Source organism: Rousettus aegyptiacus, unplaced genomic scaffold (assembly GCF_014176215.1).
Source record: "Rousettus aegyptiacus isolate mRouAeg1 unplaced genomic scaffold, mRouAeg1.p scaffold_m13_p_13, whole genome shotgun sequence".
NCBI classification, from domain to species: domain Eukaryota; kingdom Metazoa; phylum Chordata; class Mammalia; order Chiroptera; family Pteropodidae; genus Rousettus; species Rousettus aegyptiacus.
In genome coordinates this window covers 53,441,782-53,463,485 of record NW_023416288.1, presented here as the reverse complement: position 1 = coordinate 53,463,485, position 21,704 = coordinate 53,441,782, and the positions used below count along the sequence as shown (strand labels likewise).

Genomic DNA, 21,704 nt, shown 5'->3' with positions numbered 1-21,704 from the left:
GAAGCTGGCAGGTCCCTGGGCAGAACGCTGACTGAGGAAAATGACAGCGGTTTCTTTTTCTTCATTCCTTCCTCCCGAGCCTCGCTCCCCATCCTCCCTTCTTTCTTTCTTTTTAAATAATTACTGGGAAGTGCTGTTTATTGGACCAGATGTAAGACACTGGAGAGACACCAAAGTTAGTGGAAAAGGTATTCGGTAGCCTCGGGATTCCGACTGATCCTGGGCAGAGTTCTGGCTTTCCGCCTCCCAGGTATAAGGCCGTGGGCATTTTTCTTAACCTTTCTGAGACCTGGTTTCGTGTGTGTGTGTGTGTGTGTGTGTGTTCCATTTGGATGCCCCCGGATGGAAGAAGATAGCTCTGGTAAACCCTACGATAGAGGCAGATGCAAATAGCCATCGGAGGTCGATTACATCAGAAACAATGTGGGGAAAAGGTGGCCTCTGCCTTGGGCTGGGTAGTATGACTATGAAGGGCAGTTCACTTATTCATTCAGCAAAAATGGATTGAGCCCCTATTTTGAGCTAGGTACTGTTTTAGGTGCTAGGGACACACCAGCAAACAAGAAAATGGAAATAAAAAAAAGATAAAAGTCTACCTCGCTGGTTTATATTCTAGGGAGAAGAGCCAGACAGTATGCAAATAAATAACAGCATCCGTTTTTCTGATGGTGAGAAATATTGACAGAAAAATTAACACGGGATAAGGGGACAGAATTATATGATCAGGTCTCTATTTTATAGGAATGAGGTGAGTTTGGGCAAAGAATCGAAGGGGAGGAGGGAATGTGCCATGCAGGTGGAGGGAAGGACAACCAACAGCGGAGAGGAGAGAGAAGGAGATAAACTTGGACTTGGACTTGGCGCTGGTGACAGCTTACAGAAGATTTGCAGCGAGCTGTGGCATGGAATGTAGCCACCTTCTCTTCTTTGTATAGAGCTGTCTAAGAAACTAAGGCCTTAGGTGGTGTTTTAGAGTCAGAGTCTCGGTTTTCTTGGAAGGATGGGACGGATGCCAAGGACCCATGACCAGGTCAGTCTTTTCGTTTTGCTCTGCTGCTTGTCACCTGGTAGGAGAGTGAAACGAATGAAAATCTCAACTGCACTGACAGTTTTTCTTTTTCTCCGTCAAATGTGGTTGATTCTTGCTGGCAGCTCCTCTCAGCCCTGCATTTTGCCTTACGCTTCTGCTCTGTGACATAGGTTGTGTGCCACACCTCCCGACAATCCCGCTGGATTGAAAACAGAGGTCACCACCTCCCACTCCTTTGCCCAAGGTGTGCGTCTGTCCAGGAGAGGCGGGGAAGGTCACTCAGTTCTTTACTTGCCTTCTATTCCCTGGTGACAATTTGTGTTTGTTCCCTGTTTCTTTATCACTTTTTCTAACTTGAAATACATCCCTCACTGTCATTTTGCAATTCTCAGAACCAAAAAGCAAACTAATAGGATGGCGGAATGGCATTTACCTTGTCATTATCATAATCATCATTTCCTTTATCTCTGAGACTCATTTTTTAAATAATTGTAACCGGCCCGTGGGGACAGCAGTGAACAAGCATGATAATAGTCCAAAAACTCTCTTGGTCCTTAGAGGGTGGAGAGTTTGACACCAAGAACCATGGACACTTGTGTGCGATGGAAGTGACCAAGAGTCCTGACTTCACTGCATGAATTCTAGCTTCCCGCTGCCTTTGAGCCTCGCTCCTTCACTAGCTGTGAGACCCTAGACAAGCTGTTTGAGCTGTCCTGGCTCCGAATGGGGATAAGAAGATCTCACCTGAAGATGGAGAAGACCACGTGATCTCCTAATGGCCCTGCCATTATGAGGATCTATAATTCTACCAATGGCATTTACTCGAAGGTCCCAGAAACAAAGTCAAAATCAATCCGGCGTGATTTCAGAATTCCCACTCTCCATGGAAGGGTCCTAAGGAGGCAATACTAAAGAAGCGAGAGAGTTTCTAGGTCAGAATACAGGTCTTTAAAATGTACGTCTCTATGTAGAAAGTTGTAATGAGGCTTCCTCTGCACGCCTCTCCAGGCGGCTCTGAGACAGACATCGAGAGCGCCTTTGGAGGTTTTGTATGAGAGAGAGAGAGCTGTGCTAAGCACTTCACGTACATGCCATTTAATCTTTATGAGAACCCCGAGGGGGCATGCTTGTTTACAGCTCAGGTTATACAGCTAGTAATGGTAAAGGTGACCTTCTAACCCAAATGGTCACACTCTCACTACGTTTAATGCTTGTCTTTCTGTATTTACGTGAAGAGCATGTTAGTGACGGCTAGGGCCTGGGGAATCTGGGAACATTGTGTAAAGAAACAGAGATACAGTGAGGAATGCCACCTAACTGGACACCTGGATGGCAGGGAACTCCATCCAGGCTGGGAGAGAGTGAAGGTGTGTGAGCTATCAAGGACGCTTCCTCAGGTGTCCTGAGCTACCTGTGTCCAGTGTGGCTCCTGAGGGGAAAAAGGCTGGAGTGATCACTTGAAAGCTTGACTTTTTGAGGTGGGTGGAGAGAGCATGTTCCTCGGAGGTGGGCCTGCTCCTCTAATTCTAGGAGCTACAGGGTGTGGGTGGTGACCTGAGGCCATGGGCAGCGGCCAGGACAGACAGCAACAGCGGGAGCCCGACAGCTGCGGGAGCAGAACCCTGCACAGCTGTGTGGGGGCGTTTAAATCCAGGGGAGCTGGGTGTGGAGGTCCACAGACCAGACTGGCAGGGCACACAGAGCCTAGTGCCATTGCGATGCGTCATTTGTCCCCCAGGCCTTTGGGACCAGGGGATATAACTGTAACTTCTGCATATAAATGGATCTTATAGGTTTAGAGCCTCTTCTACCCAACAGGCCTATATAAATGTCCTTTTTTTTTTTTACCAAAGGCGGCTTCCAAGTCGGTTTTTGGAACCGATATTGACCATAAGCCCAGTGAGATTCAGGGAGGGGCACTTTAGCTGACCATAGCCCTTGAGACTGCTGTGATTTAGTCACATGGGACTGTAGGGTGAGGTGTCCACTTCTTCAGAGTGCACCGAGCCCCCCCCCCCACCCTATGGTCATGGCAGAGGGCCTGGGAATCCCCCCTAACCGTCCTCTGATGCCCCTCTGATGGGGTCTCTCAATGCTTCATAGGGTCTTGGTCTGGAATGGAGGAATGGAGCTCAGTCTGGCTCAGTGCCATCTCATCTGCGCAGGGAATTGGCCTTTGTCTCCTGGGTGTAAAGCCCAAAAGCTGGGAGAAGGTCTGGGGCCTCCCTTTGGCTCACGGTGATAATGCAGTGTGTTCTCTGGAGTGGCTCGCCTTTGGGTTGGAATGCCTGCCTCCCACGGGTGCAGACTCAGTGAAGGGCCCCACTTGAACTAGGTTGGCACCCAAGGTGAAGTGCTTTCTCTTCCTGTCTCCCTTGCAGAAGGAAGCAGGATTCCAGGCGGGGCCTCACTGTGGCTGGCTGAAGTTCAGGCCACAATCACTGGGTGACCACCGTCAGAGCTTGGGCATAGCTTTTTTTCTCAGCAATTCTTTAAAACATTTTCTTATTTTAGGAATTTTAAGTGATGTAATGAACATCTGTGTGCTTTCTCTCTGTACCCATTCGAGCATTACAAATAAAGCAGAAACCCACCCTGATTTCATCCGTTTGCTATATCAGTTGATTTTGTAAACTTTTGGACATTTTCTCCATGCATTTTCTCTCTATATGTATATTACATATAATATGATTTTGTGCATATATATTTATATAATTGATATTGACTGGACATGCTATATAAATTTCTCTGAAACAGCTCTCTTAACTATGTATCTTAAAGATTTTTCTATTTCAGCATATACAGATTTAGCTAATCTTTTTAAATGGACTTCTGAAACTTAATTATATGTCCTTTACATCGACGTAGCTCAAAGTTAATTTAAACTCGTAGAATGTTAAGTTGAGCATGTTATTTTCATAACTGTCTTTGGAATGTCGTATTTTCTTAGTCTCTCTCATGTTTGCCTGCTTCCATGTATTTCCTCATTGCTGCCTGGTGGTAAATAAATGTTACCAGGAAGAGGAGAAGCAAGGAGATGACAAAACATTTGTTACTTCTTCTCAACGGCATTCATGGTTCAGAAATTTGAGATTTGGTCACTGAAAAACGGCAAGTGGGTAAAGCTGGTTTCTTTTGGCCCCGTGAGGCAATGGAAACCGTTGTCAAGTGACCTGGAGTCCGATCAGATAGTCCATTTAGGCCAAAGGCAGAGCTGCCACGGCCTCACTGCATTGCCCTGGGCGTGGGGGGTGGGGGTGGGGGTGGGGGGAGACACAGACAGTGTATCTAACAAGGAAGAACAAACTCTGGAGTGCGCATATGGCGTCCTTAAATCAGATTAAATGAGAGAGTGATGTATGCGAATCGCCCTGAGCTTAATGTCAGCCACTGACTAGGTTTTCAAAGGATGCTGGTACGTGAGATGTATTTCTTTTCTAGAATTCCCTACTTAATATCTTGTGATTTAAAAATATATATACACATACACACACACATTTTTTTTTTCTCCTCCTACTTTTATTACCGTTGTCCGATGGGGAGAAACTAAAAAATCCACTAAGCTACCTACCTTTTCGCCCAGGGCCTATTTGCTGTGGTTCCTTGCTCACTTACGCAGCGCTCCCACAGCTGTTCTATAGTCCTGCGTGAGGCGTACTTCATCGGAAACTGCCACGCGGCCACACCAAAATCCCTGTTTCCTTCTTTCCCACATGTGCAAACAAAGTGATGGGCGTTTTCAGTGCTGATTGCGGGGGCGGGGGAAGCTGGGTAAGTGGGAATGCTTTTTAACGCCTCTTCTCCATTGAATTTGAGAGGGAATGTGTGGGCGTCCGCTTGCTTTTAGGAACTTAGTGGGTGCTGTGCTATGTTCCTCGTTTGCCTCTTTTTTTTTTTTTTTTTACCCCCAATCCCCAGCACGGTCACACCGCTGATAGTGTACCCGGGTCAGCACACTTTGGCTTCTTCCGGGGAAGTGTTTCACAATCTGATGCCATCAACACTCTCCTCACTCTCATGCCTCCAGGAAGGTGCATGATGATGACTGGTGTCTGGGGACTGTTTGAGGCTCTTAGAAGGAACAAGATGGGGGAGGGGGGTGATGGAGAGAAGAGAATTAGAAAAAAATCGCCATTTGAGAAATGGAAGTCTTAGAGCATGATTTTTTTTTTTTTAATGCCAGATGATTAAGCCATTTTAGAAACATGACTCATATACTGACTTCTGCCCTTTCTTCCTCCAAGTGATTATCAAAAACACATACTTGGAAGATTTTAATAAAATTATGAGTAATATAAGGTCATTATAATTCTTGTTTATGGAGGACTTTGGCCCAATACTTGATTCCAAGAGGAAAATGGACATGCTTCTAGGAGACACTGCCATTTACAAAAACCGAGGAAGACTGATTTGGCTGTTTTGTGCTTGTAGCCATGTCCCTGCTCCTTTTCCTCGTTTTTTATTCTTAAGAGTTCATCGAAGTTATATATGCATCTAGTTTAAAGAGCCAGATATTTCTGCTAGCTTGTATTGCAAAAACACTGGTTCTTGCTCCTACTCTCTTTCATTCCCCTCTTTCCCAAGAAAACGTTTCATTTCCTTTAGCTAGTGTGTGTGTGTGTGTGCGTGCGCGTGTGTGTGTGTGCGCGCGCACGCGCTCATGCCTTTGTATCTAAATTATCTGCTTGTATTTTTACTTTTGATTTTTCAGTCTCGGGCGCACTTTTCACTATGAGATATGAAACTTTGTTCTTCCTCACCCATTCCCATCACACTTTTCAGTATAGTTTTATTCTGGTGTTGGCCTAATCAATATTCAGTGTTTAAAAATATAATGACTGTGATGTAATAAGAAATAGATATTTGGTCTTTACCTGCAGTTCCCCATACAAAACTCCCAAGACCCTTGTAATTTCCTGAGTGACGCGGTACCACGAGTATCTTTTATTCAGATACATTCGACCCTTGAACAACATGGGGGTTGGGGTGCCAAACACACACAGTCGAAAAGCCACATATAACTTTTGACTTCCCCCCAAAAACTTAACAACAGTTGGCCCTTAGCATTTGCAGATTCGACCAAGCACAGAGTTTCGATCCCAGCGTGGGAATTCGAGTCTGGGAATCTGCTGTTGGGAACACGAAAATACCGTTCTCCATCCACGCGTGGCTGGCGGTCCCGAGGCTGGGAGACGCGGTTGCGAATCTGCTGCTGGGAATAAGAAGACACCGCCGTCTAGCCGCGGTTGGTGTACTACCCCGGATGTGAAACCCGCGGATACGAAGGGCCGCCAGCGAGGGGAAAAGCAAAACCAAACAAAGCAACGACCGTGTCCGAACGGGCCCGAGCGGTTCCAACGCGTGTTGTTTAAGGGTCGACGGCACGTGGTCTCTGACTCCAGCTCCTGACGCAGGAGCCTCTAAAGCGGGATGTCGGCGTGACAGGGGTGTCTGGCTCGAGCTGACGCGATGACCGGCTGGCTGGTGGCGGGGGCACGGCCACGTCTGAGGGGCTGGAAACTGGGTGACTCGCTAGTGGCCCACGATCGCATCAATCGTAGCTACGTGATGGAACCTCTAGAAAAGCCCTGAACGAAGGGGTGCGGAGAGCGTCTGGGTTGGTGAGCGCGTCTCCCTGCACGCAGGAGAGTGGGGACCCCGGCTCCACGCAGACGAAGCCCTCTCACGGAACCTTCCAGACTCGCCCTTGGGAGCTTGGTCCCTCTTCGCGCTGCTGCTCCTCTGGATGAACGTGAGTCACGTGTTTCCCTGAGTTCCGCGCGCCGTTATAGCAAATGACTGAACCCGAGGAACCCCAGTTTACAGCGGGTTGGTCAGAAGTACAGGTGATAAACGGGGACTTGCGACGTGTGTCTGACGTGGTGTCCTTAACCTGGGGGTCTGCACTGGATTCAAGGAGTTAGTGTGGGGATCAGACCGTGGGACACCGGGACGGCGTCTGGAGGGTGGGACAAACTCCCGCACGTTTGGGGGCAGACGTGTTGTGAGTAGGAAAACGAGTTTTCTTTTAGTGACAACGTTACGTGCTGTTCCTGATGCAGACATGTAATTGAACGATTCCCTTTTGTTTGCGGTACACGTTTTCGTTTTCTGTTGAATTAATTGGCTCGTTCGGTTTGCTTTTGCTTGCAGACTCTTCCTCAGTGGGCTAAATCTTTTGCTCAATGACTTGGGGTGCATTCGGTATTCTAAGATTTCATTTGCCTGAGAAAGTTTCTCCTGGAACCTCTCGTCCTGCTCTGGGCTGGACTTGGCCCCATGCTTGGCACGCTTCGCTTCGCCCTGAGATCTGCCTTCCCAAGTGTCCTCGGTTTCTACCTCGCTCTCATCTTGGATTTTGTGCTCCCTGTATCCTGTGTCTCCCTTTATCATGGTATACTCACCTGTTGTGGAGAAGCACATTCAACAGTAGTAGCCCCCAGGAAAAAGAGTACATAAAAAGTAACCTTTTTTGAGACTTGGCCTGCCTGAAATTGTTTATTTTGCCCTTGCACTTGAGTATCCAGGAACAGAATTCTAGGTTAGAGATCGTTACTTGTTGTCTTTTAGCTTCTAAAATTACCTCGGAAAAGCGTTAAACCACTCTAATTCCTAATATTTGGAATTTGGTCTCCCCTGCCCCCTTTCCTGCTTTAGAATCTTGTAGGACCTTCTCTTTATATTTAATGTTCTGAAATTTTGTGATGATGGACCAGATACTTGGAGAGTCTGTCTGTAATGAAAACCCAGATCTTTGAGTACTGAAAAATTTTCTTCAATTATTAGTTGACGTTTTTCTTCAATTCATTGATTATTTCTCCATTTTTAGAATCCGTATTACTTGGATATTGGATATCCTGGCTGGGCATTCTCTTGTTTTTCACCTACTTTTTTTTTTTTTTGCTCCACTTTCTGAGATTTTCATAAATTTCATATTCCAACTCTTCTATTGCATTTTTTAATTGCAAATATCATGTTTTTAGTTCCCAAGAGCTTCCCTTTAAAAGAATTGAGAAGTACTTTTTAAAAACACACTGTTATTTAATATGGTTTTGCTATATTTACTTAATTCTCTAAGAATATCGATTTTGTGGGAGGAGAGAAAGGTTTCTTTTCCTTGCATTGCTTTTTTCCTCCAAGTAGCTATTTGGTTTCTTTGTTTTGGTCTTCCATCTTTTCTCACATGTCCGAAATTCTTTTTTCTTTTTCTTTTTTTGCCAGTGTAGAGTAAGTCATGGAAAGGGATTGGACACCCTGAACTCATGCATGGGACTTGTCGACCATAGCTTGGTTATAGAGTGATTGGCTGGGCCAATTATTTGAGGATTTGCTACTACCAGTGCCTTTATTTTTATTTATTTATTTATTTATTTAAGAATTTAAGAATTTAAAAAATTTAAAGGCATTTCAGCTCCTTCACTGCCAGACGGGGTGGGGGTGGGGGGCAGGGACTGCTTCAGTTTCTCCGCCTTCCCTCTTTCTGTGATGACCAAGGTATAAAGGTATCAAATTTTAAACTTCAAATTATCCTTGTTTTTCTTGATCTTGACAGATTTGGCATTTTTTCGTCTGGCTGTGAGCAGGAAGTCCTTCATCTCCTCAATTTTGCAAGGCATGGCTATGAGGGCGGAAAGAATGGGGGTTGGTACCTTGATTAACTCCCCATATCCTGCATCGGCCCCAGAGATACAGCAAGCTAATACCAGTGTCTTTAGATCTTCTTGGAAGGTTCAGGTGCTTGGATAAGACTATGTACTCATCTCCTACCTGGAGAGTGAAGGCCTGTGTGCTAGTGTTCTGGAAGCCATGTGAATGAAAGGTATTTGTTTACCTAATTTTTCTGTTTTCAGTAAACTCTGGCCTCAAATGTGTTTGATATATACCCAGCTCAGAGATCCTGTTTTATCCTCTCGAGAGAATACATTCCCACTGTTTTCCTAGGGTGAGGGAGGAATGCCCAGTTATACAAAAGAGAAATGATCCGGGCATCTGAATCTTACACAGACTTGTAACCAATTTTTACTAAATTTTCTTCAGAGGTACCTGGTACTATAAATCCTGAGTAAAAATCAGGTTAGTTCTCAACTTTTCCTGTTGCTTGCATGGGATTCAGTTTTCTCAGCCCTGCTATGTTTTTGATTCCTCTTTGTCTACTTTCCAGTTTTCCAAATGTGTTTTTTTTTCCTCTCATTTTTTCCATTATTCTGGATTGGTGCCTTAAAGATAATTTCTAAAAATCCCTGTACAGTCAATTTAGCAAAGTTTTGGTGAGGGCGTGAAAGAAGATACATTGATTCAATCTGTCTTTTTCTCTCTTGGAGACTTTTAATCTAGGACAGCAGTTTTTATTTATTTATTTATTTTGGAGTGGAGTCTTGTCTGTAATTGAAATCTTGTGCAGAAGCTTAGTATATAAAGTACTGTAGATATAAACAAAGCTGCTCAGTTTGAAGAGGATATGGTTTATAAACCACTGATTTAGAAGTTGAATATTATTTATCCTTCTAGGAGATATTAGACATTTGAGTGAAGACTGTGGCATAATGGAAGGAACATTGACTTATTCCTTTAGAGATGAATTTTATTGCTTCCAATAGCTCGAACAGTGAAAAACAGAGAGAAAAAAACTATTCTAAAATTTTTGAATTGAAATAAAATTGGGCTCTGGACCTCCTTGCAGGCTAACTTTATAATTGTAAAAATAACTTTAAAACATTGTTTTTTATTTGAATGGAGAATGGGTAAATTTACCTGAATATTAAACAGTATTTAACTGTGCTTACATATTTTGATAATTGAGAATGTCACGACCTCTCAGATTTAGTTTCAGAAAGCTAAAATTCTGTTTTATACTGGATTGTAGTTAGAGCCAATGTTTATCCAAAATTATTTACTTGAATATAGGCTGAGAAGAGGTCTGTAGGGCCAGAAAAATAAATATTTAGTGCTTATTCTGCATGAAAATGATTATTAAATTTGTACATGATTTAGTTTTATTTACGTGCAGTCTACCCATTAAAAACATTGTTATTTCTTTCTTCCTCCATCTTTCCTTGGCACAGACCATCAGTTACCTGATTAAACCATGGAAAAAAATAGAAGTACAGTAGTGCCCCCTTATCTGCAGGGGATAAATTCCACGACTCCCAGTAGATGCCTGAAACTGCAGATAGTACTGAATTCTATGTATACTATGTTTTTTTTCTGTACAGACATATACTTTATGGCTTCTCTTTGCCGTATCCAGATTGCCAGCATCACTACTCTTGCACTTTGGGGCCATTGCTAAGTAGAATAAGGGTGACTTGAACACAAGCACTGTGGTACTGCGATGGTCAAGCTAATAACTGAGGTGGCTACTCAGTGACTATGGGCGGACAGTGTGTACCCGGTGGAGGTACCGGACAGAGGGATGGTTCACGTCCTGGGCAGGATGGAGTGGGACGGCACGAGATTTCATCACGTACTCAAAACGGCACGCAATTTAAAGCTTATAAATGGTTTATTACTGGAATTTTTCATTGACTGTTTTTATACCATGGTTGATCACATGTTGATGAAATCATGGAAAGCAAAATTGGGGATGAGGGAGGGCTACTTTATTCATACACTGAGTATCACTCGAAGGTCCAATGAAGAATGGACACCAAGGTTTATAAACCCTGTCAGATGACATATTTGTTTTCACATATCTCTAATTTGACACAATGCATTTTTAAATGTAATAAGAAAAAGTAAAACGGAAACAAACTCATGAACAGAAACTCCACAAATCCTTTACTAGTGTCGAGAACCAAAATGAATGAAGTGTAAGGAGGTCTTTTCGGGACCATCCACTTGGAATCCAGCCTTCCGCTGTAATTGGTTTGACCCCAGCATCATTTCACAGAGGACTCAGACATCACCGTTTGTGCTACGGGAAGGGATTCATCAGCTTCGTTTGCAGGCATGAGACACTTCTAGAAAAGAGAAATGTGACCCAAACTCTTATGAGGAACACCTAGTATTTTGATTGCTGTTGCATGTTGGAAGGACTCTTAAAAACAAAAGCATTGTTCTGCTTGTGGCCTCTTTTGGTGGCAGACTATGCATGGGTCATGGGACCACTCTGACATATCTGGTGGAGCACCGAGAGATGGAGGGCAGGGGCCTGAGGAAGGGTACTCTTTCAGCCTTCTTAGAAAAGAGCACTGAAATGGGGGGAAGCATTGACTTTGCAGAGCTGACAGCTGTGGAAAAGGAACAGTCGCAGAAAGGACTGTTTCTGGCAGAGTATACACTTTGATGACTGTGCAAGTCACGTAGGAAGGTTGCCTATGAGTACACAGGGAATACTCTTCCATGTGACCTTTATAGGGTGTGTGTGCCATGGCCTCAACTTGCTTCTCGATGACACCACGAAGCTGGCCTTTCACCAAAGGATTCCAGGAAGAGCCAGAAAATTGTTGTGAAACATGCAGAAACCACTCATCGCTGCCGAATTCAAGAAGACAGAGGAAACATGCAGAGAAGCTATGCTGAAGCTATGCTGCAAAACGTGCTCAGAACGGATCGTCTGCTCTTTGATAACCTTTCCAGAGGTCGCTCAACATAACGCAAATGCTTCATTTGAAGAGCAGCCTAACCTTTTTTACCGGAGTTCTCCACTGCAGTTGTTTATCTTTGTTTTCAGTTCCCTTTAATCTTTCCCAATGGACTGCTCACCTGTGGAATCTCAGTGAGGACGCATAAAGTGGGGGGCAAGGCCATTACTCGAGAGCGGCTCGCGGGGAGGGCTGTGACTCTGGGATCTTTGACACCCGAAGAGGGAGCTCCCTTGTCTTCTCCACCCACACCTCTGCTTTCTTCTTCTCTTCTCTCTCTTCCCTTTCCCCCTTTTTCTTTTTTTTCATATTCACAGGCATTCCTGCCTTTTATGACCCTCCTTTGTTGGGTCTTCCCTCATGGCTCCATGAGCCTGGGTTGGCTGATCTGAACCAGTGCCACTCGTGTGGTCGGTGGTAGAGGCAAAATGTGACGTGTGAATTCATTTTATAAAAGGCAAGGTGTTCCAACAGGTTGGTCGTCGTTATCTTAAGCACTGTTATGGGACGTGGCTCATCCTACATAAAGCAGTCCCTCCTCGTGGGCTTGTTCTCAGTTCCTCTTGTCACACCACCCACTCTCGCCTCGGCTCCTACCGTGATCTTCACTGGCGATCTGATCTCCCCACTTCCCATCTGTCTTTCCCTTCTCATTACGACTCATCTACTCTGTCTCATTTCCTCAGAGCCTTCTCAGGAAAGGATCAGTTTTGGTTGGCCAGGCACTTTGAGGCTAAGGTGTGAATGGCTAACAGACTTGACATTAGCATGTCAGAGAAATTCACATTTTAACTGGAGACTCCTAAATTCCAATATGATGCCTGTCAGTGAAATTTTAGGCAGCCTGAGAGATCATTGGAGGACAAAAGAGAAATTTTTCTTAGTGCTTTCTTACTCCACCCATTCAGAAGGTGGTCCTTAATACAATGTATAAAGACTATTGAATACAATATTAACCTAGGACATAAAGGGTCAGAGAAGGTTTGCGATTAGGGGAGGAAATGAGGATAAGGGCATCTTTTAAGGAAAAGTTAAAAAATGGTAAGGTAAGAAATAAAGTGCAAAACATGGATATTTTCCGTCATCCCTGGAGCTTCTGTTAACATTTTCCTGCATCTGGCTTTGATACAGAATAGGCAAATACAGATTATGCAAATAGAGACAGGGTGTCATAGAGCTGGGAGTGATTTGCATTTCAAGGGAAATCACAGAGATCGTCTTTTCAAATCCTGGGGGACTGAAGCTCTTTGCTAGGAGCTAAGCTTTTGCATGAATCCTGGGAGAGAGTTTTCTGGATCTCTGATCTCAAGAGAGTGGCTTGGCCAGAGAGGCTGTTTTTCCCTGTGGCTGTGTCCCAGCATTCTGGCGTGAAAGCCAAGTCTGAGCAGAACCTTCTGGAGAAGACGCCCTCCTTGCCCACAGTGGTCTCCAAGGCCACCTTATTCCTGGAGTCGTGGGCTGCATTGCCGCCGAATGACTTCCTGGTGGCTGTGTGCAATGCCAGACACTGCCCTCAGGTGACCTGGCCGTGGCCGGCCTGGCCACCTACCGGTTCTGCCTGCATGGGATGGCCCTCTTAACAAACTTCCTGACCTCCTTTGAGTTTTGTTCCAAAGTTTACTGTTTCAACATGCCTTGGTCCTTTATCAACACCCTCACTTTCTGGCTGACTGCCTGGCTGGCTGTCTTCTACCGTGTGAAGACTTCATTCTTCTCTCACCTGGATCTTCTGGCAGAAGAGGAGAACTCCTCGGTCAGGGCCTGGGCCACCGCTGGGCTCCCTGATCATATCTGGGCTGACAAGCATCTCATCAGCCACTCGGAGTATAGTTCTGGCGCAGGTCTTTGCTGCCCAGTTCCCGTGAAAACGGCGGCCTGGCTGATAGTGTACACACCTTCTTTTGGCCTGTTTTCCTTCCTCATGTAGTGCTTGGGACAGTGATTCCGTTCCTCCCGTTCCTGGTGTCCCGTTTTCCTGCTCCTGTTCTCACTGCACTGGCTCTTGGGGCAGAGAGACCACAGGTCGGGGCCATGTGATCCCAGCACCGTGGCTCCCACCGTGGCCCTGAAATCACTTGCCGTCTTCCTCATCTTCTGCATCTCGTAGTTCCTGTCCCTGGTTATTGTCGCTGTGAAAATCACAACCTTCCAGAATCACTGCACCGGGCCTGGGAAGTGGTGACTTAGGCAGCCAGCTGTCTGCACTCCAGCGTCCTGGTGCTGAGCAGCCCCACGCTTAGAAAGGCCCTGAAGACAAGGGTCTGGGCAAAGGGCAGTTCATCTCGAGTTACCAGTGTCAACAACCACTGTCAATGGACAAGCCCACGAGCGGCAAAGTGCACAAGGTTCGGGTGCCGTCCTTCGCTCCCTTCATTTCCTTCTTTCTTTCCCACTCCTTCGATGCCCCATTACTCCTTTTTCCATTCTCGTCTGTTCCTACCCTCCCTTTCTCTGATCCTAGTCCCTAGTCTTGGTCTCAAGCCACCTTGGACTAGGATGGTGGTGGCTTCATTTCCTCACTGGCCTCTCTCATTCTCTATAAGAACAACCCTAATAATATTCTTTAAGCATCTTTTCAGTCTGTACACTCTTTACTGAGACCTGTAATGGATGTCGGTCGTCTCCGTGGTTGACCTGGAGATGTCGTTTTTTTAATGGTAGCGTAGACTGTCCCACCCGCTCCCCACGCATTAACTGCCCTTGTCACTGCTCTGCTCTCCGCCCGTCTCTCCGCTTGGCCCAGGAGGGCTTCTTTCCATCTCCCATATATTCTTCGCTCTGGCCTGTGGTCATTTGGCCCTTCCAGAACACCGTTCTTTGCTCTCTCTGCCATTCTTTGCTATTTCCTTCTTTTGTGCCTTGCTTATGTCCGATTCCATCTATGGAGTTTTTGCAGTTTAATCCCATGGAAGGCTGAGGGCGTATGTGAGTTCCTGCTACTACAGGTCCTGTCCAGTGTTCTGCGTGTTTGCTGTAGGTTGAATTAGAAGGAGTTATCGGATGTGGAAATGGTTTTGGCTTCTGGCCAACAGATGAGAGGGAAGGAAAACAAAGGAAATTTGCTGCAGTTCTTGATTTTGACAATTCTACTCTTCCTGTCTGCTCACCCAGGCAGTGGATACTGGACACCAGTGCGTAGGATGGTAGTCTCCAATTTGGGGTGTTTGCATCCTGGAGTGTGTGCAAGATGATCCATTGGATGTGGGAAGAAAAGCGTGGCAACTTCAATTTCCATTTATTTTTATCTCATCTTTTTAATTCCTATTTTTTACATGTGTATCATGATGTACATAATGTATTGGTAAAGTATGAATACATATAATTAAAATAAATATGCATATGGTGGGATGCATGTTCATAATTTTTTTCTTTTGTTTTAACTGCTGGAGTTCAGTATAAAGAAAGTACAGAGACTAGAGGAGATTGGGGAAAGCACTAGACTATATTTGAGCTGGTCAAAATAAAAGTAATAAATAACAGAATAGAAGCTATAAGGAATTTTCAAATAAATAACTGCATTTGTAATAAGTTGGCTAATATTCTTGGGAAGCTAAGGCCCCAAAATGTTATGTTATAATACTAGCCGAAGGCTGAGCTAGGCCAGAGGAAGGAGGAAGCAAGGAGCAGAGATAAGCTACCAGGGTGAGGAGTTTTCATTCGGAAAAAGATTATTAAGGCTTTAAAGGAGGAGATTCGAAATTGCTGGAGACGAGGACAGGGCACAATGAGAGGCTGAGGCTGGATAGAGGGACCTGTGGTAAGCTGGGTCATAAAGAGGTTTTTTTTTTTCATTTTTCCTTCCTTCCTTCCTTCCTTCCTTCCTTCCTTCCTTCCTTCCTTCCTTTCTTCCTTCCTTCCTTCCTTCCTTCCTTCCTTCCTTCCTTCCTTTTTATTCTCCTCTCCCTCTCCCTCTCCTCTTCCTTTCAGCAACCCAAGTGAACTGGTGACTTCGTACAGGGAGGGCAATAATAAATTGTGTAGACCAGCCCTTGAGAATCCAGAGGGTTGGGTGGAGGCAGTGTAGGCCAGAGTGTCAGAGTGTCTGTCCCTTCTGTCCCATCTACTCACCTGTGACACCCGGAAGACTGCCTCTCCCTTTTGCAGAGCCCCGGAACTTGACGGAATGTCTCGGTGGGAAGCGCATGGTGGTGGGGCTCTCGTATTCTGTGACATCTCCCCAGCCCTTGAGTTATGCTGGGTCTAGAGGGCTCATCTCAGTAGTTCTTAACTGATTGATATTCGCAACCCCCCTTTCCTGGGTTGTAACTCATATGAGCCTGGAAACGTTTGGTGGCTCCATCTTGACCAGCTACAACCCAATATCTCATCTTGATTTTCAAGGCTTTCTATGATCTCCCCTCAGCCTGCCTATCAGCCCAGCACACCACCATTCCCTTACATGAATCCTCTGCTCCAGCCAAATTTGTCCTGTTCCTTAGGCATAATCACATCACCTCCTTTACTGATGCCATGTCTCCTTCCTTTCAATAAACAACGTCTTTGTTGTCTCATAATAAAGGGACTGCTGCTGCTGCTGACCTCTCCTGAGAATTCTTGGGATGGGAACAGGATGACACATAGCATTTAGAATCACAGCCTGAGGATTCTCCTTTTTTTCAATCTCTCTGAGACAGAGTACTGAGTTGAGTGTTTCTCACAACGAAGAACCTACTTAGGATTCCCACCTCTCCCACTTTCACAATCACGCTTATAAAGATTAGCTGTGAAAAAATTTTAATTCTCAGGCTTGGCTTGAGAAGAATGATCTAAATATGAGAAAGCAAGCTGCAACAAACAAAAAGCACAAACAATAATCACCATAAAACACATTGTATTTTAAATACAAATGATTATTCACCCTTTGGGATTAACTTAATCCGTGCATGGTATATGCCCAGCAAGTGTTCGTGGTTTATGGTAAATACATGAAGGCATGGTGAGGGCCGATACTTAGCTCATTGTTGTAGCCCAACGCCTTTCACAGGTCATTATGACTTACAGGATTAACTGTACACCTTTCCCACCATCAAAGATGTAGAAGGTAGATGAGAGAAGATGAGTTTTCTATATCTGGTAGGAAACAGCCAAATGTCATTCAGAGGAACAGGGCAGGGAAAAGAGCAATTGGGAGCTCTATCTCCTGGAGATGTGCATCGAGAAAGAGTGAATGAGTTTCCTGGGTTCACTTTCTTCCTCTCCCCAGGAAAGGAAGTGCTCACCATAGCTAGGCCTCGGTGCTGGACCTTTGTGTCAGGTGGACTGGGAACTGAAGAGAGATGTTGAGTGTTTGTGTTCTGTTCTCTCTTTGCGGGGTTCTCTGTGTGAACCTGGTAGGTTATGGTGCTGGTCAGGAGGTGAGTGGACTATAAAATACTCCCTTACTCTCATGCTACTTGATCCTGAGCCCTCGATATTGCCGTATTGACCCAGAACCATTTCTGCTGATCCATCTCCTTATTACACATTAACCTCCTTCAGCTTACCTAGTGAGTAAGCACTACCTAATTGCCGATTTATTTTTGAAATTTCTTCTTATTTATTATTATTATTATTACTCTTTCAACTTCATTCCTATGAAAAATGTGGCCTTTGCTTACTCCATGGTTAAAATAGATTGTCTAATGTTTCCTTTCTTGGACCTGTGCTGCATCCCGGATGCTCTCCTGAATTCTCCTTGGACTACATGTGGGTCCACAGGGTGGATTAAATGGAATGTACTTGTAATAATTGTTATCATCACCTTAATTTTTTCTCATGCATGTGCAGAGGTTTATAGTTTACAAAGTATCTATCCATCAATCATGTATCTATTATCTTTCTATTCTATCATCTATCTATCTAAAATCACATTTGTTTGCGATCCATATATTTTTAGGTGAGGAAAGAGGTTCAGAAAGGTTAAATGACTAGAATGAAGATACACAGGTAGTGACTGTGACGAGACTCAAAGCCCGGTCTCCTGACTTTAGCTAGTAATGAAACAGGTGGGCGTAAGGGATGAATCGCTGCCTATGGCAAAGATCTCTGGTCCTGAAACCAGTCTGGATCTTGGTCAGTCCTCCCTGTGACTGTGACTTCGGGTGGGAGTATTAAACTATAATTTGAGGCCTCATTTCTTTTGTCTATAGGATTATTTTAATGCCTCATTTTACTCTCAAAATTGGGATCCTTATCTTAGATTCTAGTCTCATCTTGTGAATTAAAACAGATGATACTTTTCACATTTTACTGATAGTGAAACTGAGGCACAAGGGGCTAACTGACATGCCCAATAATTCACAGTGAGGGCAGAACTTGGACTAAGGTCCGTCTTGACTCCTAGTTCAGGCTTCTTCCTGCCACATCTCATTGGTTTTATTGCTATCCTGGTCGCGTTTCCTCTGTGAAATGCTACTTTAAAGGTCACTTCCTATAAAATACTGTACAAACAAATCCACCTACCTGGTTGTATATAATTGCCTCCTATGTTGTATTTGATGATGACAGTCACTGCAAGCAATAGGATTTGAATTAATCTCTCTCTGTAGGAGTTTTGCGCAGTTTTCTCTGCGGAGGAGGGTATGCTAAAAGCATCTACTTCCTAGTGCCGCTGTGAGAACTAAAGACAATGGAGAACACTTAGAACCCTGGCTGTAGGAGCTGCTCACAGATGTGTGGTCATGTTTTAGGTATCAGCTTCAAGAAGTATCAACTGCTGTATAAGGGATGCTAAATGCAAGGGCCTGATACATCATTCACACCAATGTTGACACGGGCAGAAAGTAAGCAGAGAAAGGGCAGGCGAATTCATGGGCAGGAAGGAGGACTTTCAGAACTGAGCCTTCACCATATTTGCATCTATTTTGAGAAGAAGAACCTCTTTTTGCCCTCCTCAGACAGCCCGCATCCTCTCGTCTGCCCTCTGCTTTTGGGGCAGCCAGAGGGACAAGCGTCATCTAGGACCTTTTGGAGCAAGAGCAATCCTGCAGAAATAGACCTTGAGGTCTTGGGACCCGCCTTGTCCGCAGGAGGGGCGAATGAGGATAAAGTGGTTAAGAGAGCCATCATCTTGGCTGTCATTTTATTCTTTTGCGCCTGGTGGCCGTGGTGAACAATGGCTTCGTCACTGCACCACTGGGCATGGAGTGGTCGCTGCGGAGAGCACTGTCACCTTGTGATAAGTTATCCACGCCAGAGAGCCTGAGGGCCCCTCGCTTCTGTCCGCAGTGGGCGGTGATCAGTAAGAGCTCTTGTTTTCCTGTATCCAAGGGCCTTCCCAGACGCCCTGGGCTCCAGCTTCCAGCCTTCCAGCGGGACTTCTTGAACTCTGCCGCCTTATGGTTTTCTAGTTGGCTCGGTGTCTTCTATTGTATGAAAATTACAACCCTCGCTCATCCCGTCTTCCTTTGGCTAAGGCGGAAGGTATTTGAGGTGATTCCATGGATGCTGCTCAGCTCTGTGGGGGTCCTCCAGCTTGAGCATCATATTTTATATAAGCAACCAAAACGTGTATCAGAACTATTTAAAGAGAGGTCCACAATCCTGGAATGTCACTGGATGTCAGGAGAACTTACAGAAATTCTACTTTTTCCTTCTAAAAATGGTCACCTGGGCAGTCTCTGCCATCGTCATCCTCATTTGCATGGTTTAGCTCATCACGCTCTGGGAAGGCCTGCGAAGAAGGCCTCCCAGTCCGTCTCAGGCTCTCACACTCCGGCGCCCGGGCACACACCCAGGCTCTCCTGGCTCTCATCTCCTTTGCCTCCTCTTTCCTGTCACCGACGCTCAGCGCCGCAGGTGTTTCCCTGTCTCAGGACTGGGTGTGCAGGCAGTGATTTATCTGCGCACAGCGGCCCATTCCATCCTACTGTGAGCAGCCCCCAGGCTGAGAGCTTCCCTGGGCAGGGCCCGTCTTAAGGCCTGTGGCATCTTGACTTGCAATTGATGAATGCACGAGGCACGGGCACAGTGGGACACTGCTTCTTTCAATGTCTTTGCCACACTTAATGCTCTTTTCCTCTTTGCCACATTTCCTGGTGAGGAGAACAACTTCAAAGAAATAGGGATTCAAGGCAAGGTCGAGGGTCCTGAAGTAGGGGCTAGTGTCCCTGATTGACACTCGGCAAGCGTACAGCTGTGTTTCCTGTGGGACTCGATGTGGCCAAGAGTCAAGAAACTTGCTCTCCCTGTGATCTGTCTCATGAAATTTTTATCTGTTGAATCAGACTGGAGAATTTTGGAGCCTCAGCTGTCCTCTGCTTCCTCCTGTAAACCCCGCCTTTCCCTTTTTATCACTTAATTGTTTTCAGCCACCCCCTGCAGTGACGCTTCCCGGCCTTTCTGGGGGAGTCTCTGGTGTCAGACTTCTCTTCACAAAGGGTGGCGTGGTTTGTGCATGCCTGTGGCAGCATGCGTTACCTGGGTTTTTGATCTTTGCAGATGATCCCTTGAGATCCTTCTGAATGCTGGAGCTTTATGACTTCTATGTTGTTCATATTCTCTACAATAGCCCAGTCTGTTAGTCAGTTTTGACATGTTAAGGTCCAGGAACCCAGATGCAACTTCATTTATGTTGATACTAGGACCTACTGAAATTTTGACAAGGAGGGTTTCCTCTACATCTGTCTGACCCTTGAGATTTAAGAAGAAAGACCCCGGGCTTGGTTAGGTGACAACCATAGACATCTTTTCTATCTGTCACAGATCCTCTCAAACCTTCCTTAAGCTGAGTTACCTCTTGAACGATTCAAACCCAGATCCCTAAACTTCCCTCTGTTTGCTGTAAAATCTCCAGCCTCATTTACTTTTCCCCTCCCCCGCCCCTGCAGTAGAAGACGCGCCCTTGCCCTTGGCGTTTCAAGGCTCGCATTGTGTGCTCCTCGCTCCATCTCTCCTGCCTCTTCTCTGTACCCCGCTCAGTCAGGGAGTCCCACTTCCGCGTGCATCTTCGACGTCTCACTTTCTGGTCCTCCCTTCTTCAATAAATGTGCCTTTTAACTTCTTTCCTGAAAGCAATCTCCTTTACTCTCTTACTCAAGCATCCATCCTGCTGATTGGTCACTTGCCCAGGGTCCCCCCCCCATACCCTGCAACCCTTACAGCCTTCTTCTGCTCCCAGTTCTGCTGAAATGTGTTTCTAAAGGACACAACTGAGTTCCAGATCCCTCAATGTGTTCTTATCCTCAGCCCTCATCCTCTCGTGTCTCAATATTTGCCTCTCTTGATAATAAATTATTCTTTTTCTCAAAAAACAAACGCATTAAAAATATTTTCGCAAAAGTAATACCTGCTGTTGGTAGAGGATTTTTTAGAGCGCACGCCACCATCCCTGCCCGTCCACACGTCTTCCGGAAAGGCCGTCCCCTCCTGGCTCCCGAGATGCTGCACAGGGGCCTCTTCCCTGCTCTGCGCGCCTTTGTGTCCGCCTCGTACTCGCTCGCCCTCCTGCCCTTGGCTCTTCCCTTAGTCAGCCCCCTTCTTTCTTCAAGATTAATCTGCGCCTTTCCCTTTGTGTGTCCATCTACTCACATAGCTTCAATGATGACTGCATGTGACTGATAACGCTAACCCCGGCCTTCTTCAAAACTCAGAATCTCTATTTTCTTCTTCTTACTGGGCGTTTGCACCTGATGGTTCCATGAGCACTTCACGCTCAGCGAGTTCGAAACGGCTGTCCTTCTCTTCCTTCCCCCCACCAGCCCCTCTGCTGCTCTGTTGAACCTGTTTTTTCTATTATTGATATTCAGTGAATCAGGCTGACAACCTCTGAGTTAGCTTCACCGCCTGCTCTCAGCTGAGCCCTTCTTCCCAGCCAGCAACTCGTATTCAACTTCTATGACCATTTTGCCCACAGCCTCATCACCTCTCAGTGCTTATCAAGTGAAGCACATGTCCCTAAATCTGGCGTTCAAGGACCTGCAAAATATGGCAGTAATCAGTAATCGTATCTTCCACTGCTTCCATTCTGGTAGACCCCTATTTTGCAGTGACATTTGGATGATTATGGTTCTGGATGTAGCTGGAGTGTTCTGCTTGACAAGCTGAAATGTACTCTTAGACCCACAGCTGTCAAAATCTTAATTCTTTCCCCTTATTTAACTTTTCAGGGTTAA

The 21,704-nt window shown here is 45.5% G+C and overlaps 1 pseudogene; it reads right to left on the bottom strand.

Moving 5' to 3' along the window:
- Positions 1-8,426: 8,426 nt before the first annotated feature.
- LOC107516919 lies at positions 8,427-8,646 on the bottom strand (annotated as a pseudogene).
- Between the last annotated feature and the right edge of the window lie 13,058 nt (positions 8,647-21,704).